The sequence below is a fragment of the Saccopteryx leptura genome, chromosome 8, assembly GCF_036850995.1.
Source record: "Saccopteryx leptura isolate mSacLep1 chromosome 8, mSacLep1_pri_phased_curated, whole genome shotgun sequence".
Taxonomy (NCBI): Eukaryota; Metazoa; Chordata; class Mammalia; order Chiroptera; family Emballonuridae; genus Saccopteryx; species Saccopteryx leptura.
The window spans coordinates 1,156,634-1,171,162 of record NC_089510.1 but is presented as its reverse complement, the minus strand read 5'-3'; the positions used below and the strand labels follow the sequence as shown (position 1 = coordinate 1,171,162).

At 60.2% G+C, this 14,529-nt stretch overlaps 1 protein-coding gene across 4 annotated transcripts in view; it reads right to left on the bottom strand.

Annotated features, from left to right (window-relative positions):
* The window catches only part of LOC136379790 (fibulin-2-like), a 104,310-nt gene that overhangs the window by 89,016 nt on the left and 765 nt on the right, over positions 1–14,529 (bottom strand). Inside the window, exon 1 of one of the 4 annotated variants that reach the window (XM_066347351.1) lies at positions 12,934–12,949. The exons of the other annotated variants lie outside the window; for them this stretch is intronic. The gene's annotated coding sequence lies outside the window, so the exon portion shown is untranslated. Of the gene's footprint in view, positions 1–12,933; positions 12,950–14,529 lie in introns of those variants that run through there. 4 annotated transcript variants of the gene reach the window in all.

Below are 14,529 nucleotides of genomic sequence, written 5' to 3'. Positions count from 1 at the left end.
GCCGCGCTTTCCTCTCTGTCTCTCTCTTCCCCTCCCGCAGCCAAGGCTCCATTGGAGCAAAGATGGCCCGGGCGCTGGGGATGGCTCTGTGGCCTCTGCCTCAGGCGCTAGAGTGGCTCTGGTCGCAATATGGCGACGCCCAGGATGGGCAGAGCATCGCCCCCTGGTGGGCAGAGCGTCGCCCCTGGTGGGCGTGCCGGGTGGATCCTGGTCCGGCGCATGCGGGAGTCTGTCTGACTGTCTCTCCCTGTTTCCAGCTTCAGAAAAATGAAAAAAAAAAAAAAAAAAGGACATAGAAACTATAAAAATGAACCAGTCAGAAATAAAGAATACAGTAATTAAAATGAAGAATAATTTAAAGGGAGCCTGACCAGGTGGTGGTGCAATGGATAGAGTGTCCGACTGGGATGCAGAGGACCCAGATTCGAAACCCTGAGGTCACTGGCTTGAGCACGGGCTCATCCAGCTTGAGTGTGGGGTTGCCGGCTTTAGCATGAGATCTAGATATGGCCCCATGGTCATTGGCTTGAAGCCCAAGGTCGCTGGCTTGAGCAAGGGGTCGCTGGTTCGGCTGGAGCCCCCCAGTTGAGGCACATCTGAGAAGCAATCAATGAACAACTGAAGTGCTATAAGGACCAGTTGATGTTTCTCATCTCTCTCCCTTCCTGTCTGTCCCTCTCTCTTTCAAAAAAAAAACACAATAATAATAATAATAATACCTTACAGCGAATTAACAGTAAAGTACATCAAGCTGAGTATCAGATCAGCAGTTTGGAATATAAGGAAGCAAAAATCCCAACCACAACAGTAAAAAGAAAAAAAAGTCCAAACCATCGAGCTGGTGCCCTGCGCTCCCGAGACAACTGCAGGCGCACCAGCCCCCCGCATCGTGGGGGCGCCCGAGACGCACCACCCCCCGCATCGTGGGGGCGCCGCGGGCGCACCAGCCCCCGCATCGTGGGGGCGCCCGGGGCGCACCAGCCCGCGCATCATGGGGGTGCCCCAGACGCACCAGCCCCCGCATCGTGGGGGCGCCCCGGACGCACCAGCCCCCGCATCATGGAGCTGCCCGGGGCGCACCAGCCCCCGCATCGTGGGGGCGCCCCAGACGCACCAGCCCCGCATCGTGGGAGCACCCCCGGCGCACCAGCCCACTCATCGTGGGGGTGCCCGGGACGCACCAGCCCCCGCATCGTGAGGGCGCCCCGGACGCACCAGCCCCGCATCGTGGGGACGCCCCGGGCGCACCAGCCCCCTCATGGTGGGGGCGCCCCGGACGCACCAGCCCCCGCATCGTGAGGGCGCCCCGGACGCACCAGCCCCCTGCATCGTGGGGGCGACCCAGACGCACCAGCCCCCACATTGTGGGGGTGCCCCGGACGCACCAGCCCCGCATCGTGAGGGCGCCCCGGACGCACCAGCCCCGCATCGTGGGGACCCCCGGGCGCACCAGCCCCCTCATGGTGGGGGCGCCCCGGACGCACCAGCCCCCGCATCGTGGGGGAGCCCGGGACGCACCAGCCCCCGCATCGTGAGGGCGCCCCGGACGCACCAGCCCCGCATTGTGGGGGCGCCCCGGACGCACCAGCCCCCGCATCGTGGGGGCGCCCCAGACGCACCAGCCCCCGCATCGTGGGGGTGCTGCAGGAGAGAAAGCAAGAACTGAAAGCCTGTCTGAACAAACAATCCCAGAACTTGGGGAAGGGAGTGAACACACAATACAGTGCACAGAGGTGTGTTGTAGAACTGGGCACCTGAAACCTACAAAATTATGTTACCTAACGTCACCCCCATAAAATAAAATTAAATTTAAAAAAAGGAAAAACACAGAAAATATATAATAACAATGACAGAACACTTCCCTAACCTGGTAAAAGGAATAGACACCAACTCCAGGAAGCACAGAGTCCCAAACAAGAGGAACCCAAGAGGCCCACACCAGGACACGTCCTCATTAAAATACCAAAGGCTATGATGACGGAGAGAGAATCTTAAAAGACAAGAGCAGTTAGTTCCCTACGAGGGAGCTCCCACTCCGCTGATTTGTCAACAGATGCACTTTAGGCCAGAAGGAGCGGCCAGAAATAGTCCGAGTGCTGAAAAGCAAGGACCTACCACCAAGCTTATGCCACCCAGACGGCTACCACTCAGAATCAAAGGGCAGACAATGAGCTTCCCCGACAGGAAAAAGTGTTCATCACCACCAAACCAGTGTTCCGTGAAGTGTCCAAGGGTCTGCTTTAAGAAAAAGAAGAAACAATAAAGATAAAAAAATGTGAACAATAAAATGGCAAGGAATCTATCTACCCACAACCGAATCTAAAAAACAAATGAACATGCAGAACAGAAAGGGACTCACAGAGAGAGAGCGTTTTGACAGCTGCCCGATGGGAAGAGGGCTGGGGGCGGGTGAGAAGGTGAAGGGGTTGAGAAGTGCAGGTCGGTGGTTCCGGAACCGTCACAGGGATGTGCGGTCCAGCACAGGGATGTGCGGTCCAGCACAGGGAAGCAGTCAGTAATATTTCAGGAACTATGTATGGTGTGGGATGGGTACCAGGCTTATCCCAAGGATCACTTACTATGTAAGTTACATAATGTCTAGTCACCGGGTGTACACCCGAAGTGGATACAATATTGCATGTCGACTGTAATTGAAAAACAAATGATTTGAAAAAACAAAACCAAAAAAAGAAAGAACTAGTCCAGGGGTCCCCAAACTTTTTACACAGGGGGCCAGTTCACTGTCCCTCAGACCGTTGGAGGGCCGGACTATAAAAAAAACTATGAATAAATCCCTATGCACACTGCACATATCTTATTTTAAAGTAAAAAAACAAAGTGGGAACAATATTAAAATCAAAAACTAGAAAATTTAAATCAACAAACTGACCAGTATTTCAATGGGATCTCACTGACCACCAATGAAAGAGGTGCCCCTTCCAGAAGTGCAGCAGGGGCCGGATAAATGGCCTTAGGGGGCTGCATGTGGCCCGTGGGCCGTAGTTTGGGGACCCCTGAACTAGTCTGTCCGATTCATTGGAGCATTACTTACAGCAGCCACATACAGAAGCAGCCTAAGTGTCCATCAGTAGACGAGTGTGAAGATGTGGTGCGTACACACAGTGGAATAGGACTCAGTCATTAAAAAAAAAAAAAAATGAGGCCCTGGCTGGGTGGCTCGGTGGACAGAGCGTCATCCCAGCGTGCCAAGGTCACAGGTTCTATCCCCCAGTCGGGGCTCACAGCAGAAGCAACCAATGACTACACAACCACAAGAAACTAAATAGAACGAGTTGCTACTTTCTCTTTCACTCCCTCCCTTCCCCACCCCTCTCTCAAATCAAGGGGGAAATTTCTTTAAAAAAGAAATCCTGCCGTCTGCAACAACATGCTTAGGTCTAGAGGGCATTCTGCTGAGTCAAACAAGTCAGAGAAACACAAACACCATGTGATTCCACTTGTATGTGGAATCCGACAAACAAAATAAACGGACAAGCAGAACAGAAACAGGCTCGCAGATGACAGAGAGCAGTTCGAGGGCTGCCAGATGGTGGGTGTGGGGTGACGAAGGGTGAAGGGCTTGAGGAGTACCGACTGGTGGTTACGGGACAGTCACAGGGACGCACAGTCCAGCACGGGGACAGAGCCAGCAATGCTGCGACCATACGTAGGGTGCCGGCTGGGCACTGGTCTTGCCGGGGTGACCACTTCGTAACCGACACGGATGTCTGGTCACTGCGTTGTAGACATGAAACTAACATAACATACATCAGTTGTCATTTAGCAGAAAAGAATTATTTAAACAAAAATACAAGAGCCGAGGTGTCCCCGCCATGCGCCCAGGGCCGGCCCTGATGCAGGTCCAGCATCTCAGTGACCACAACACGGAGGAGTGCAGGGGAGAGGTCAGCCAGGACACTCGGAGAACCCGCTGACGTGTGTGAGCGTCGCACGCCCCGGCCCCACTCACGCTGACTGAGCATCGCACGCGCCCCGGCCCCACTCACGCTGACTGAGTGACTGAGTGTCACACACGCCCCGGCCCCACTCACGCTGACTGACTGAGCGTCACACACGCCCCGGCCCCACTCACGCTGACCGAGTGACTGATTGTCACACACGCCCCGGCCCCACTCACGCCGACCGAGTGACCGAGCGTCACGCGCCCCGGCCCCACTCACGCCGACCGAGCATCACACACGCCCCGGCCCCACTCACGCTGACTGAGTGACTGATTGTCACACGCGCCCCGGCCCCACTCACGCCGACCGAGTGACCGAGCGTCACGCACCACGGCCCCACTCACGCCGACCGAGTGACCGAGCGTCACGCGCCCCGGCCCCACTCACGCCGACCGAGCATCACACACGCCCCGGCCCCACTCACGCTGACTGACTGAGCGTCACACACGCCCCGGCCCCACTCACGCTGACTGAGTGACTGAGTGTCACACACGCCCCGGCCCCACTCACGCTGACTGACTGAGCGTCACACACGCCCCGGCCCCACTCACGCTGACCGAGTGACTGATTGTCACACACGCCCCAGCCCCACTCACGCCGACCGAGTGACCGAGCGTCACGCGCCCCGGCCCCACTCACGCCGACTGAGCATCACACACGCCCCGGCCCCACTCACGCTGACTGAGTGACTGATTGTCACACGCGCCCTGGCCCCACTCACGCCGACCGAGTGACCGAGCGTCACGCGCCCCGGCCCCACTCACGCCGACCGAGTGACCGAGCGTCACGCGCCCCGGCCCCACTCACGCCGACCGAGCATCACACACGCCCCGGCCCCACTCACGCTGACTGACTGAGCGTCACACACGCCCCGGCCCCACTCACGCTGACTGAGTGACTGAGCGTCACACACGCCCCGGCCCCACTCACGCTGACCGAGTGACCGAGCGTCACACACGCCCCGGCCCCACTCACGCTGACTGACTGAGCGTCACACACGCCCCGGCCCCACTCACGCTGACTGAGTGACTGAGCGTCACACACGCCCCGGCCCCACTCACGCTGACCGAGTGACCGAGCGTCACACACGCCCCGGCCCCACTCACGCTGACCGAGTGACTGATTGTCACACGCGCCCCGCCCCACTCACGCTGACTGACTGAGCTTCACACACGCCCCGGCCCCACTCACGCTGACTGACTGAGTGACCGAGCGTCACACACGCCCCGGCCCCACTCACGCCGACTGAGTGACCGAGCGTCACACGCGCCCCGGCCCCACTCACGCCGACTGAGTGACTGAGCGTCACACGCGCCCCGGCCCCACTCACGCCGACTGAGTGACCGAGCGTCACACGCGCCCCGGCCCCACTCACGCCGACTGAGTGACCGAGCGTCACACGCGCCCCGGCCCCACTCACGCCGACTGAGTGACCGAGCGTCACACGCGCCCCGGCCCCACTCGCTGACTGAGTGACTGAGCGTCACACGCGCCCCGGCCCCACTCACGCTGACTGACTGAGCGTCACACACGCCCCGGCCCCACTCACGCTGACTGACTGAGCGTCACACGCGCCCCGGCCCCACTCACGCTGACTGACTGAGCGTCACACGCGCCCCGGCCCCACTCACGCTGACCGAGCGTCACACGCGCCCCGGCCCCACTCGGGGCTTCCCGCACACCCTCCGTCCTCACTCCACCCTACGAGGTGGGCACACCCTTCACCAGAGGGAGTAGCTGAGGCCGGGAAGGAAACCCTCACTGCCCAGGGTCACGTGACCCGGGCTGGCAGGCACACGGTGCCCTTTGCTCCCCACACACCTGGCTGGACCCTCGCCCCTCCCCACTCCAGAGCCCTCTGCCCACACTTCAGGCCGGTCCTGGGGACCGAGGGCAGCAGGACCAGTAGGGCTGCCCCAGTTCACAGAAGACAAAACTGAGGACTCAGGGGGTTTGGTGGCCTAAAGCCAGCAGGGTCCACCTGAAGGCCAAGGCCTCCCGTGCCTCCAGGCCCCCACCCCACCAGGCCCCGGGCCCCCGGCCCCACCCCCTCGGGCAGCCGGGCAGAGACCCCAGTGTCCCCCTGGGCCCCAGCCCCGGGCGGGCGGGCGGGAGGCCTCACTTCCGCCCCAGCACCGTGACTCGGAGGCGAGGTCACTCTGGCCCACAATGCAGCCGCTCTGCCAAGGCCAGCTCCCCACCCTCAAGGAAGGAAACAGCCTTTTCCAAGGCAGGACTTCCACTGCAACACCCTCCTTGCAGGAGAAGACAGGCATTCCTGCAGCCTTTCCAAACGCCGTGACGAGAAACAATGGTGTGAAATGACGCAGGGCTTGACCCGACAGGGGCCCTGGGAGGGGACCGGCCCCGGCGTATGTGAGCCCGTGGCGTGTGCGTGCCAGTGGTACCCTGTAATCCAGGGGCGGCCCGCCCGGAGCAGGACCTGGAAGTGGACAGGCCTGGACCCCACTCCCACCCCCCTCCAACCCACGTCTCCAACAAAAGAGGCCAGGTTTTCTCCTGTCCCTGGGTCTCCCTCACCCCTCTACTTTCACAGTACAGTGCTAGTAACACCTCCTCCAGGAAGCTCTCCCTGCTGACCACCCCCAGGCTCGGCTGAATGCTTCCCCGCCATCCAGGGCCTCTGTGCTCTGCTCCAGCACAGCCCTGACCAAAGCATTTCAGAACCACCTGTGTGCATCCCTGGGGGCCTCAGCATGGCCACCGGAGGGACCGTGAGCTGGGTCACACCGGAGGCTACGGCCAGTGCTGTGTGTGAGAGAGCCCAAGGCCTGGCTCTCACGTCCCTGGCACGGATGCCCAAGAGCCACTAACCAGGAACCGCAGCTGCACAAGCCTTGCCTGGCTGCTCCCAGGAAGGCCTGGTCAGAGCCGCTCACCTTTCGGGAGCAAGGCCACCACACCACCACGTCCCACTGCCCCATAAGGTCCTGCAGCCGGCCCCACCCTGCCCCCCCTAGCCAGCAGGGAGGGGCGGTGGGGGGTGCTTTAAAATCTCACTCACCTCCCTGGGAATTAGACCCTCATCACACCCACAATAAAAGAATAAAAGCGAAACCCCAGCCAGGGCCCAGCCCCTGACCACCCCCTCGCTCACAGGGGTCCTGTCCTCCAGCGGCTCCCGGTCACTGGCACCTGGTATGGCCTCTGCCTGAAGGTCCCCACTGCCCCCAGGGCCTGCTCTGGTCCCCGCCCTACATGCCTGCACCCTACTCCCAGGCCCAGACCAGCCTGTCTGCCTCTCCTCACAGGCACGGACAGCCCCGGGCACCACAGGGAGCACCCGCCTGTCTCCCCTCTGCGCGGCCCTCCGAGAGCAAGCTCTGTGGGGGCAGAAGACACTGCCCTGGTCACTGCTTTATCCCCCACACTCAACACAGTGACCAACCCTGGCCAGAGAGCTCCGCTGGTTAGAGCATCACCCTGATACACAAAGGTTGCATGTTCGATTCCCAGTCAGGCCCTGTCCAGGAACAGATCGATGTTTCCGTCTCTTTCTCTTCCTTCCTCTCTCTATAAAATCAATACATTCTTAAAATAAATAAAACAGAGACCTGAACCCAGCAGGTGCTCAATAAATATGTGCTGAATAAAAGAATTGAGTATCCTCTGTCCAAAAACCCTGAGATATAGGGTTGGAAGCTATGGCAACCGTTTTATGGACGAGAGAACTGCACCCCCCCCCAATGTTCATCACAGCCTTGTTCACAGTGGCCACGACATGGACACAACCACAGTGCCCTCGACAGAGGACTGGATAAAGATGTGGCACATCTATACTATGGAACACTACTCGGCCATAAGAAATGATGGCATGTGGCCATTTACAGCGACATGGATGGACCTTGAGAACATTATTCTGAGTGAATAAAGCTAAGAACTGTATGATTTCACACACAGATGGGATATAAAACTGAGACACCAGGGCATAGATAAAGGTGGTTACCAAGGTGAGGGGGATTAAGGGGAGGGGCCTTATAAGTGGGGACAAATATATGGTGACAGAAAATGAGATGAGGCCCTGGCCGGTAGTTCAGTTGATAAATTGTCAGTTCTGAGTAGAGATGTCCCAGCTTCGATTCCCGGCCAGGGCACATAGGAGAAGCGCCCATCTGCTTCTCCACCCCTCCCCCTCTCCTTCCTCTCTGTCTCTCTCTTCCCCTCCTGCAGCCAAGGCTCCATTGGAGCAAAGATGGCCCGGGAGCTGAGGATGGCTCCGTGGCCTCTGCCTCAGGCGCTAGGATGGCTCTGATTGCGGCAGAGCAAAGCCCCCTGGTGGGCATGCCGGGTGGATCCTGGTCAGGAGCATGCGGGAGTCTGTCTGACTGCCTCCTTTCCTCTCACTAGAAAAAATAATAAAATTTTAGGAAGAAGAAAGAAAGAGAGAGAGAGAAAAAAGAAAGAAAGAAAGGAAGGAAGGAAGGAAGGAAGGAAGGAAGGAAGGAAGGAAGGAAGGAAGGAAGGAAGAAAGAAAGAAAGAAAGAAAGAAAGAAAGAAAGAAAGAAAGAAAGAAAGAAAGAAAGAAAGAACTCTGAGGGTGAGTTACGGGTCCAAAGGAGCCCAGTGGCCGGCTGGGCTCTGTCCTTGCAGGACGCCAAGGCAGGGCCTTCCCGCACCCACTGTCCCCTGCTCCAGCCCCCCCCCCCCAGGCTCTGGATCTGTCCCAGTTTCCTGGCCAGCAAACGTGCTCTGCTCCAGGACAAACGGTGGAAACAGGCTCAGGACAGAAAGGGAAGCGCCCCAGAGCCCAGCGCAGGAAGGGCCCGTGGTCCAACTACCACGGGAAAAGAGGGGAGAAAGGACGGGCTCTTTCTTTTGTCCGTTCGCCAAACCTTGCGAGAAGTGACTCCGTCACCCCCTCATGGTCATCACAGTGGAAAGCTCTGTCTACCAAGCCAGGGAGAAGTCAGTGTGCTCCCCCGGCAAGGTCGGTAAAGCAGGGGGTTTAAAAAACAGCCTTCCACACCTCGACTTAAAATGCGCACACACACACAGTCACCCACCAATGTCCCAGCTGTTCTGAATTTAACAGACACTGTAGCCGCTTGGCTCAAACACCAGACCACAGGAAAGACGCAGAGTGGGAAGCGTCCCGTCACCTGGGCACCTGTGTTCCTCACCTGCCCAGGTGACCACCACATCTTGCCCCTGGTGTCTCCTCCGAGTTCGTTTAAGTCCCTCCAAGCAAACGTGTCTTTCTAGTTCTCATGTTACACAAGAGGCTGCAGGCTTCACACACCACCCAGCACCCTGTGTTCTTGTCTTAATGGGCCCTAAAGATCCTGCCATAGAGAGCACACCCCACTTTTCACAGCTGCGTAATATTCCACTGGAGGCCAAGCCAGCGGCCGTGTCACCCTGGCTCTCGGCCATCTGCCGACAGGCCTGTCTCCCCACCTGCCTGTAGCTCCATAGGATGGAGGACGGCCAAGCCTCCCTGCCTGGTCCTGATCTCGTAGCCAGCGGCGCATGTCTTAAAACAGACACCACCTCCCTACGCCTGCCGGCAGCTTTCAGCGTCCCTGCCCCTGCCTGGCTCTGCCGCCCTGGCCCATTCCGGCCCCCTCCCTTTGTGTCCCTCACACGTGCCCGCCCTGACCGCAGGTCCCACCGCAGGTCCCACCGCAGGTCCCACCGCAGGTCCCCACCCGGGTCTCAGCTCTGACATCCTCTCCTGGAAGGGCCCCTCCCTGCCCACCTGGGTTCGGTTACCCGGCTGGCTTCCTGCCCCTTCACAGCCTCTATACCTGGAAGAAACGCTACCTGATTCATTTCTTTGTTCCCCAGCTCACCCGGCCTGACCCCTCCAACCAGAACGGAAACCGCACGGGAGCAGAGACAATGTCTGCGCCGCCCACTGCGCCACCTCCCTAGCCCCGCCCACCCCACCCGCCTCGTCCGTGCGACCCCCGCGCTCCGCCCAGCCCGGAGCCCAGCTCCACGGCAGCTCCCGGCTGACGGAATCCTAACCGACGTCCCTCAAGGAGATCGGGGCTGGCAGAGCTCCGCGCTCCAGCGGGGGTGGGGACGGGGAGGGGAGAGGCTCTGGGAAGCCAGACAGGAAGGCTACACCCAACGGCCATGTGCACAGCAGGCCCCGGGACTCCACTGCCCCCATCCCCACTTCAGGACCAGGGGCGCTGGAAAACCAGCAGCCAGCACCGACTTCACAGAAGCGAAGACCAAGACCCCAGAAAGGGAGGGACAGGCCCCCTCCGCCCACCCTGCGCAGCCAGGTCCAGCACCCCCCTCCTCGGCAGGAAACGAACCCTCCAGGAGGTACAAGGAAGAGGCCAGGCAGGGCCACCATCCCCAAGTCCCATGTGGGTCTGAGAGAGCCGGTCTGCATTCAGTCAGTCAACAGACTTCCAGGAGAACCTTCGCTTACCTGACTTCAGCCACGTGCAGGTGGCGAACAAGAGAGAGCAGAGGGTCATGGGAATTAGGACTTAAATAACTCCGTGGCTGCCCCACCCAATGCCACCCATTGGAGATGGAGCCAGCCGGGAGGTGGGGGGGGGGGCTCCCTTCTCTGCCTGAGTCCCACCTTGTAAGGCATCTTGTCCACTGAGGCCTCAAAGGAGCTGAAGGCGGAAATTCTCACAACCCACAGCCCCCTCGTGCAAGGCAAACATCAAATGTGTAGTCCAACACGACACACCACAATGCCCTCAAGGTAATGCAGAATATCAAGAGGCTTGGGTCTGACCAGCTGGTGGCACAGTGGGGAGAGTGTCGACCTGGGACACGGAGGACCCAGGTTGGAAACACCAGGGTCGCCAGCCTGAGCGTGGGATCATAGACATGACCCCATGGTCGCTGGCTTGAGCCCAAAGGTCTCTGGCCTGAGCAAGGGTTCACCGGCTCAGCTGGAGCCTCCCAGTCAAGGCACGTGTGAGAAATCAATCAGTGAACAACTAAAGAAGACGCACTACAAGCTGATGCTTCTCATTTCTCTCCCTTCCTGTCTGTCCCTGCCTGTCTGTCTGTCTCTCTCTCACACACACACACACCTACACACAAAATTAGAGAGAGACTTGGGAGTCTTCGCGCCAGGGGTCATGGGATCACAGTGAGTGAACTTGGCCATCAAGATGACAGCAGGAAACAGCCCGGGCTTCCAGGACAACTCCAAAGAAACTCTGTATTCCTCTGGGCCCTGTGAGATCTCCACCTCAGACCCCTGCAGAGGACACAGCTCCCCTCACTCCTCAGCCATGTGAGATCTCCACCTCAGACCCCTGCAGAGGACACAGCTCCCCTCACTCCTCTGGGCCCTGTGAGATCTCCACCTCAGACCCCTGCAGAGGACACAGCTCCCCTCACTCCTCGGCCCTGTGAGATCTCCACCTCAGACCCCTGCAGAGGACACAGCTCCCCTCTCTACTCTGGGCCCTGTGAGATCTCCACCTCAGACCCCTGCAGAGGACACAGCTCCCCTCTCTCCTCGGCCCTGTGAGATCTCCACCTCAGACCCCTGCAGAGGACACAGCTCCCCTCACTCCTCAGCCATGTGAGATCTCCATCTCAGACCCCTGCAGAGGACACAGCTCCCCTCACTCCTCAGCCATGTGAGATCTCCACCTCAGACCCCTGCAGAGGACACAGCTCCCCTCACTCCTCGGCCCTGTGAGATCTCCACCTCAGACCCCTGCAGAGGACACAGCTCCCCTCTCTCCTCAGCCATGTGAGATCTCCACCTCAGACCCCTGCAGAGGACACAGCTCCCCTCACTCCTCGGCCCTGTGAGATCTCCATCTCAGACCCCTGCAGAGGACACAGCTCCCCTCACTCCTCGGCCATGTGAGATCTCCATCTCAGACCCCTGCAGAGGACACAGCTCCCCTCACTCCTCTGGGCCATGTGAAATCTCCATCTCAGACCCCTGCAGAGGACACAGCTCCCCTCTCTCCTCGGCCATGTGAGATCTCCATCTCAGACCCCTGCAGAGGACACAGCTCCCCTCACTCCTCTGGGCCATGTGAAATCTCCATCTCAGACCCCTGCAGAGGACACAGCTCCCCTCACTCCTCTGGGCCCTGTGAGATCTCCACCTCAGACCCCTGCAGAGGACACAGCTCCCCTCACTCCTCGGCCCTGTGAGATCTCCATCTCAGACCCCTGCAGAGGACACAGCTCCCCTCACTCCTCTGGGCCCTGTGAGATCTCCACCTCAGACCCCTGCAGAGGACACAGCTCCCCTCTCTCCTCGGCCCTGTGAGATCTCCATCTCAGACCCCTGCAGAGGACACAGCTCCCCTCTCTCCTTGGCCCTGTGAGATCTCCACCTCAGACCCCTGCAGAGGACACAGCTCCCCTCTCTCCTCTGGGCCCTGTGAGATCTCCACCTCAGACCCCTGCAGAGGACACGGCTCCCCTCTCTCCTCGGATGCTCCACCAGCACGTCCTGGTGCCCGCGGAGCTGAGGCTGTGTGTCGGGCACGGACCAGGCTCACGGAGCAGAGCACGTCCAGGGCCAGTGAGACCAAGTCCTTCCTCTCACGGACGCATTGAGAAAGGGGGTAAAGCGCTGGGCTTTCAGGTCAGGGCAACCCCGGTGGAAATCCCAGCTCCACCCTTGGCTTTCGGGAAGAGCCTTTGTGAGCTCGGAGCCGGAGGCAGGGGCTCCCTCCCCATCTGCAGGGGCTCCCTCCCCATCTGCAGGGGCTCCCTCCCCATCTGCAGGGCCTGTGCAGGAAAGTGACCTGCAGGATCGGGGACACGACCCGGGGAGAAAACCCGCATCTGAGGCCTGGCTCTGAGGTCCTCTCACGGGGCCTCCAGGCCACGGTCTCCCACAATCGGGCTGAGCACCTGCCGCTGCCACCTGGTGCCCCTGGCGCAGGCCCCCTGGCGTGCCCCTCCCGGCTCTGTCGCCCACCGCCTGGAAAGAGAGGAGGCTCACTCAAGACCTCCCCAGCCACAGGGCAGAGGGCTCTCCCTAGCTCACCTTCGGGTGGGCAGTGCAGCCAAAATAGCCCCGTCTACGCAGCAGGCTCAGCCAACACGAACAAAGGTCTATGCTGGCCGGGCAGAAGCCAAGCGTGTGCACGCTGGCCGGGTGGGGACTGTGGCCAAAGCCGGCTCCGGCCCCGCCCGCTGAGCAGCTGCGGTCCTAGCATCTCGTAGAAATGTGGACCTCATGCCACCAGACCTCGTGATTCTTCAGGAGACGACAGAAATCCGGACTTCTCTGTGAAACCAGCCAATTTTTAATGCTGGAAGCTAATTAAAAATTTAAAAATAATAACAACACGGTAAGAGCCAACACAAAGCGGGCAGGGGCAGCCCCAACCGAGGCTGGCCAATTTCCACGCCAGGAGGACAGTCCCAGCCGGGGCTGGCCAATTTCCACGCCGGGAGGACCGTCCCAACCGGGGCTGGCCAATTTCCACGCCGGGAGGACCGTCCCAACCGGGGCTGGCCAATTTCCACGCCGGGAGGACAGTCCCAACCGGGGCTGGACAATTTCCACGCCGGGAGGACCGTCCCAACCGGGGCTGGCCAATTTCCACGCCGGGAGGACAGTCCCAGCCGGGGCTGGCCAATTTCCACGCCGGGAGGACAGTCCCAGCCGGGGCTGGCCAATTTCCACGCCGGGAGGACAGTCCCAACCGGGGCTGGACAATTTCCACGCCGGGAGGACCATCCCAACCGGGGCTGGCCAATTTCCACGCCGGGAGGACAGTCCCAACCGGGGCTGGACAATTTCCACGCCGGGAGGACAGTCCCAGCCGGGGCTGGCCAATTTCCACGCAGGGAGGACAGTCCCAACCGGGGCTGGCCCATTTCCACGCCGGGAGGACCATCCCAACCGGGGCTGGCCAATTTCCATGCCGGGAGGACAGTCCCAACCGGGGCTGGCCCATTTCCACACTGGGAGGAATCAGACTCGGATGTAGCCTGTCGCTGCCCTTCCCCCATCACAGCTCTGGACATGGGAGGGGAGGGAGGGCGGGGCACTGAGGGAGCCTGAGGGCGACAGGTCCCTCCCTTCCCCCTCCAGGGATCTTCACCCCCATGTGCCTGGGGGGAGGGGAGGCCCACACACCAGGGCTCCCCATACTCAAGGGGCCCCAGGAGATCACCAGCACCCAGATCTTTTTTTCTTTTCCTGGCCGGACAGGGTGACACCTGTTGACCAAGGCTAGCTTTGGACCAGTCCAAGTGGCTGGCTATCACAAGCTGGTGAGGCAAGACTCTGCGACGGCCAAGAAGGAGGAGGCAGCACCCTGCTCCAGAAAGGATGCCCGGAGGGTGATGAGAAGCGGGTCAGCTGACTGAGTCAGGGCCACCCTGCAGACCGAGGCCCCGCCCTCTGCTCCCCACGGACACCCGGGCCCCCTGCAAGGGAGCGGCCAGCCAGCAGCCTCCCCACCCGGGACTCCCACCCCACTCAGGACAGCCTGAGGACTGTGCCCACGGAGGTGGGGCGCGTGGACGGTGCCTGGGAGTATGGAGTTATTGACATGTGTGACTGTGTGCAAAATCCACGGTATGGGGGGGCCAGGGGTGGGAGGGGGGGCGTTTGTGACTCCAAGTATGT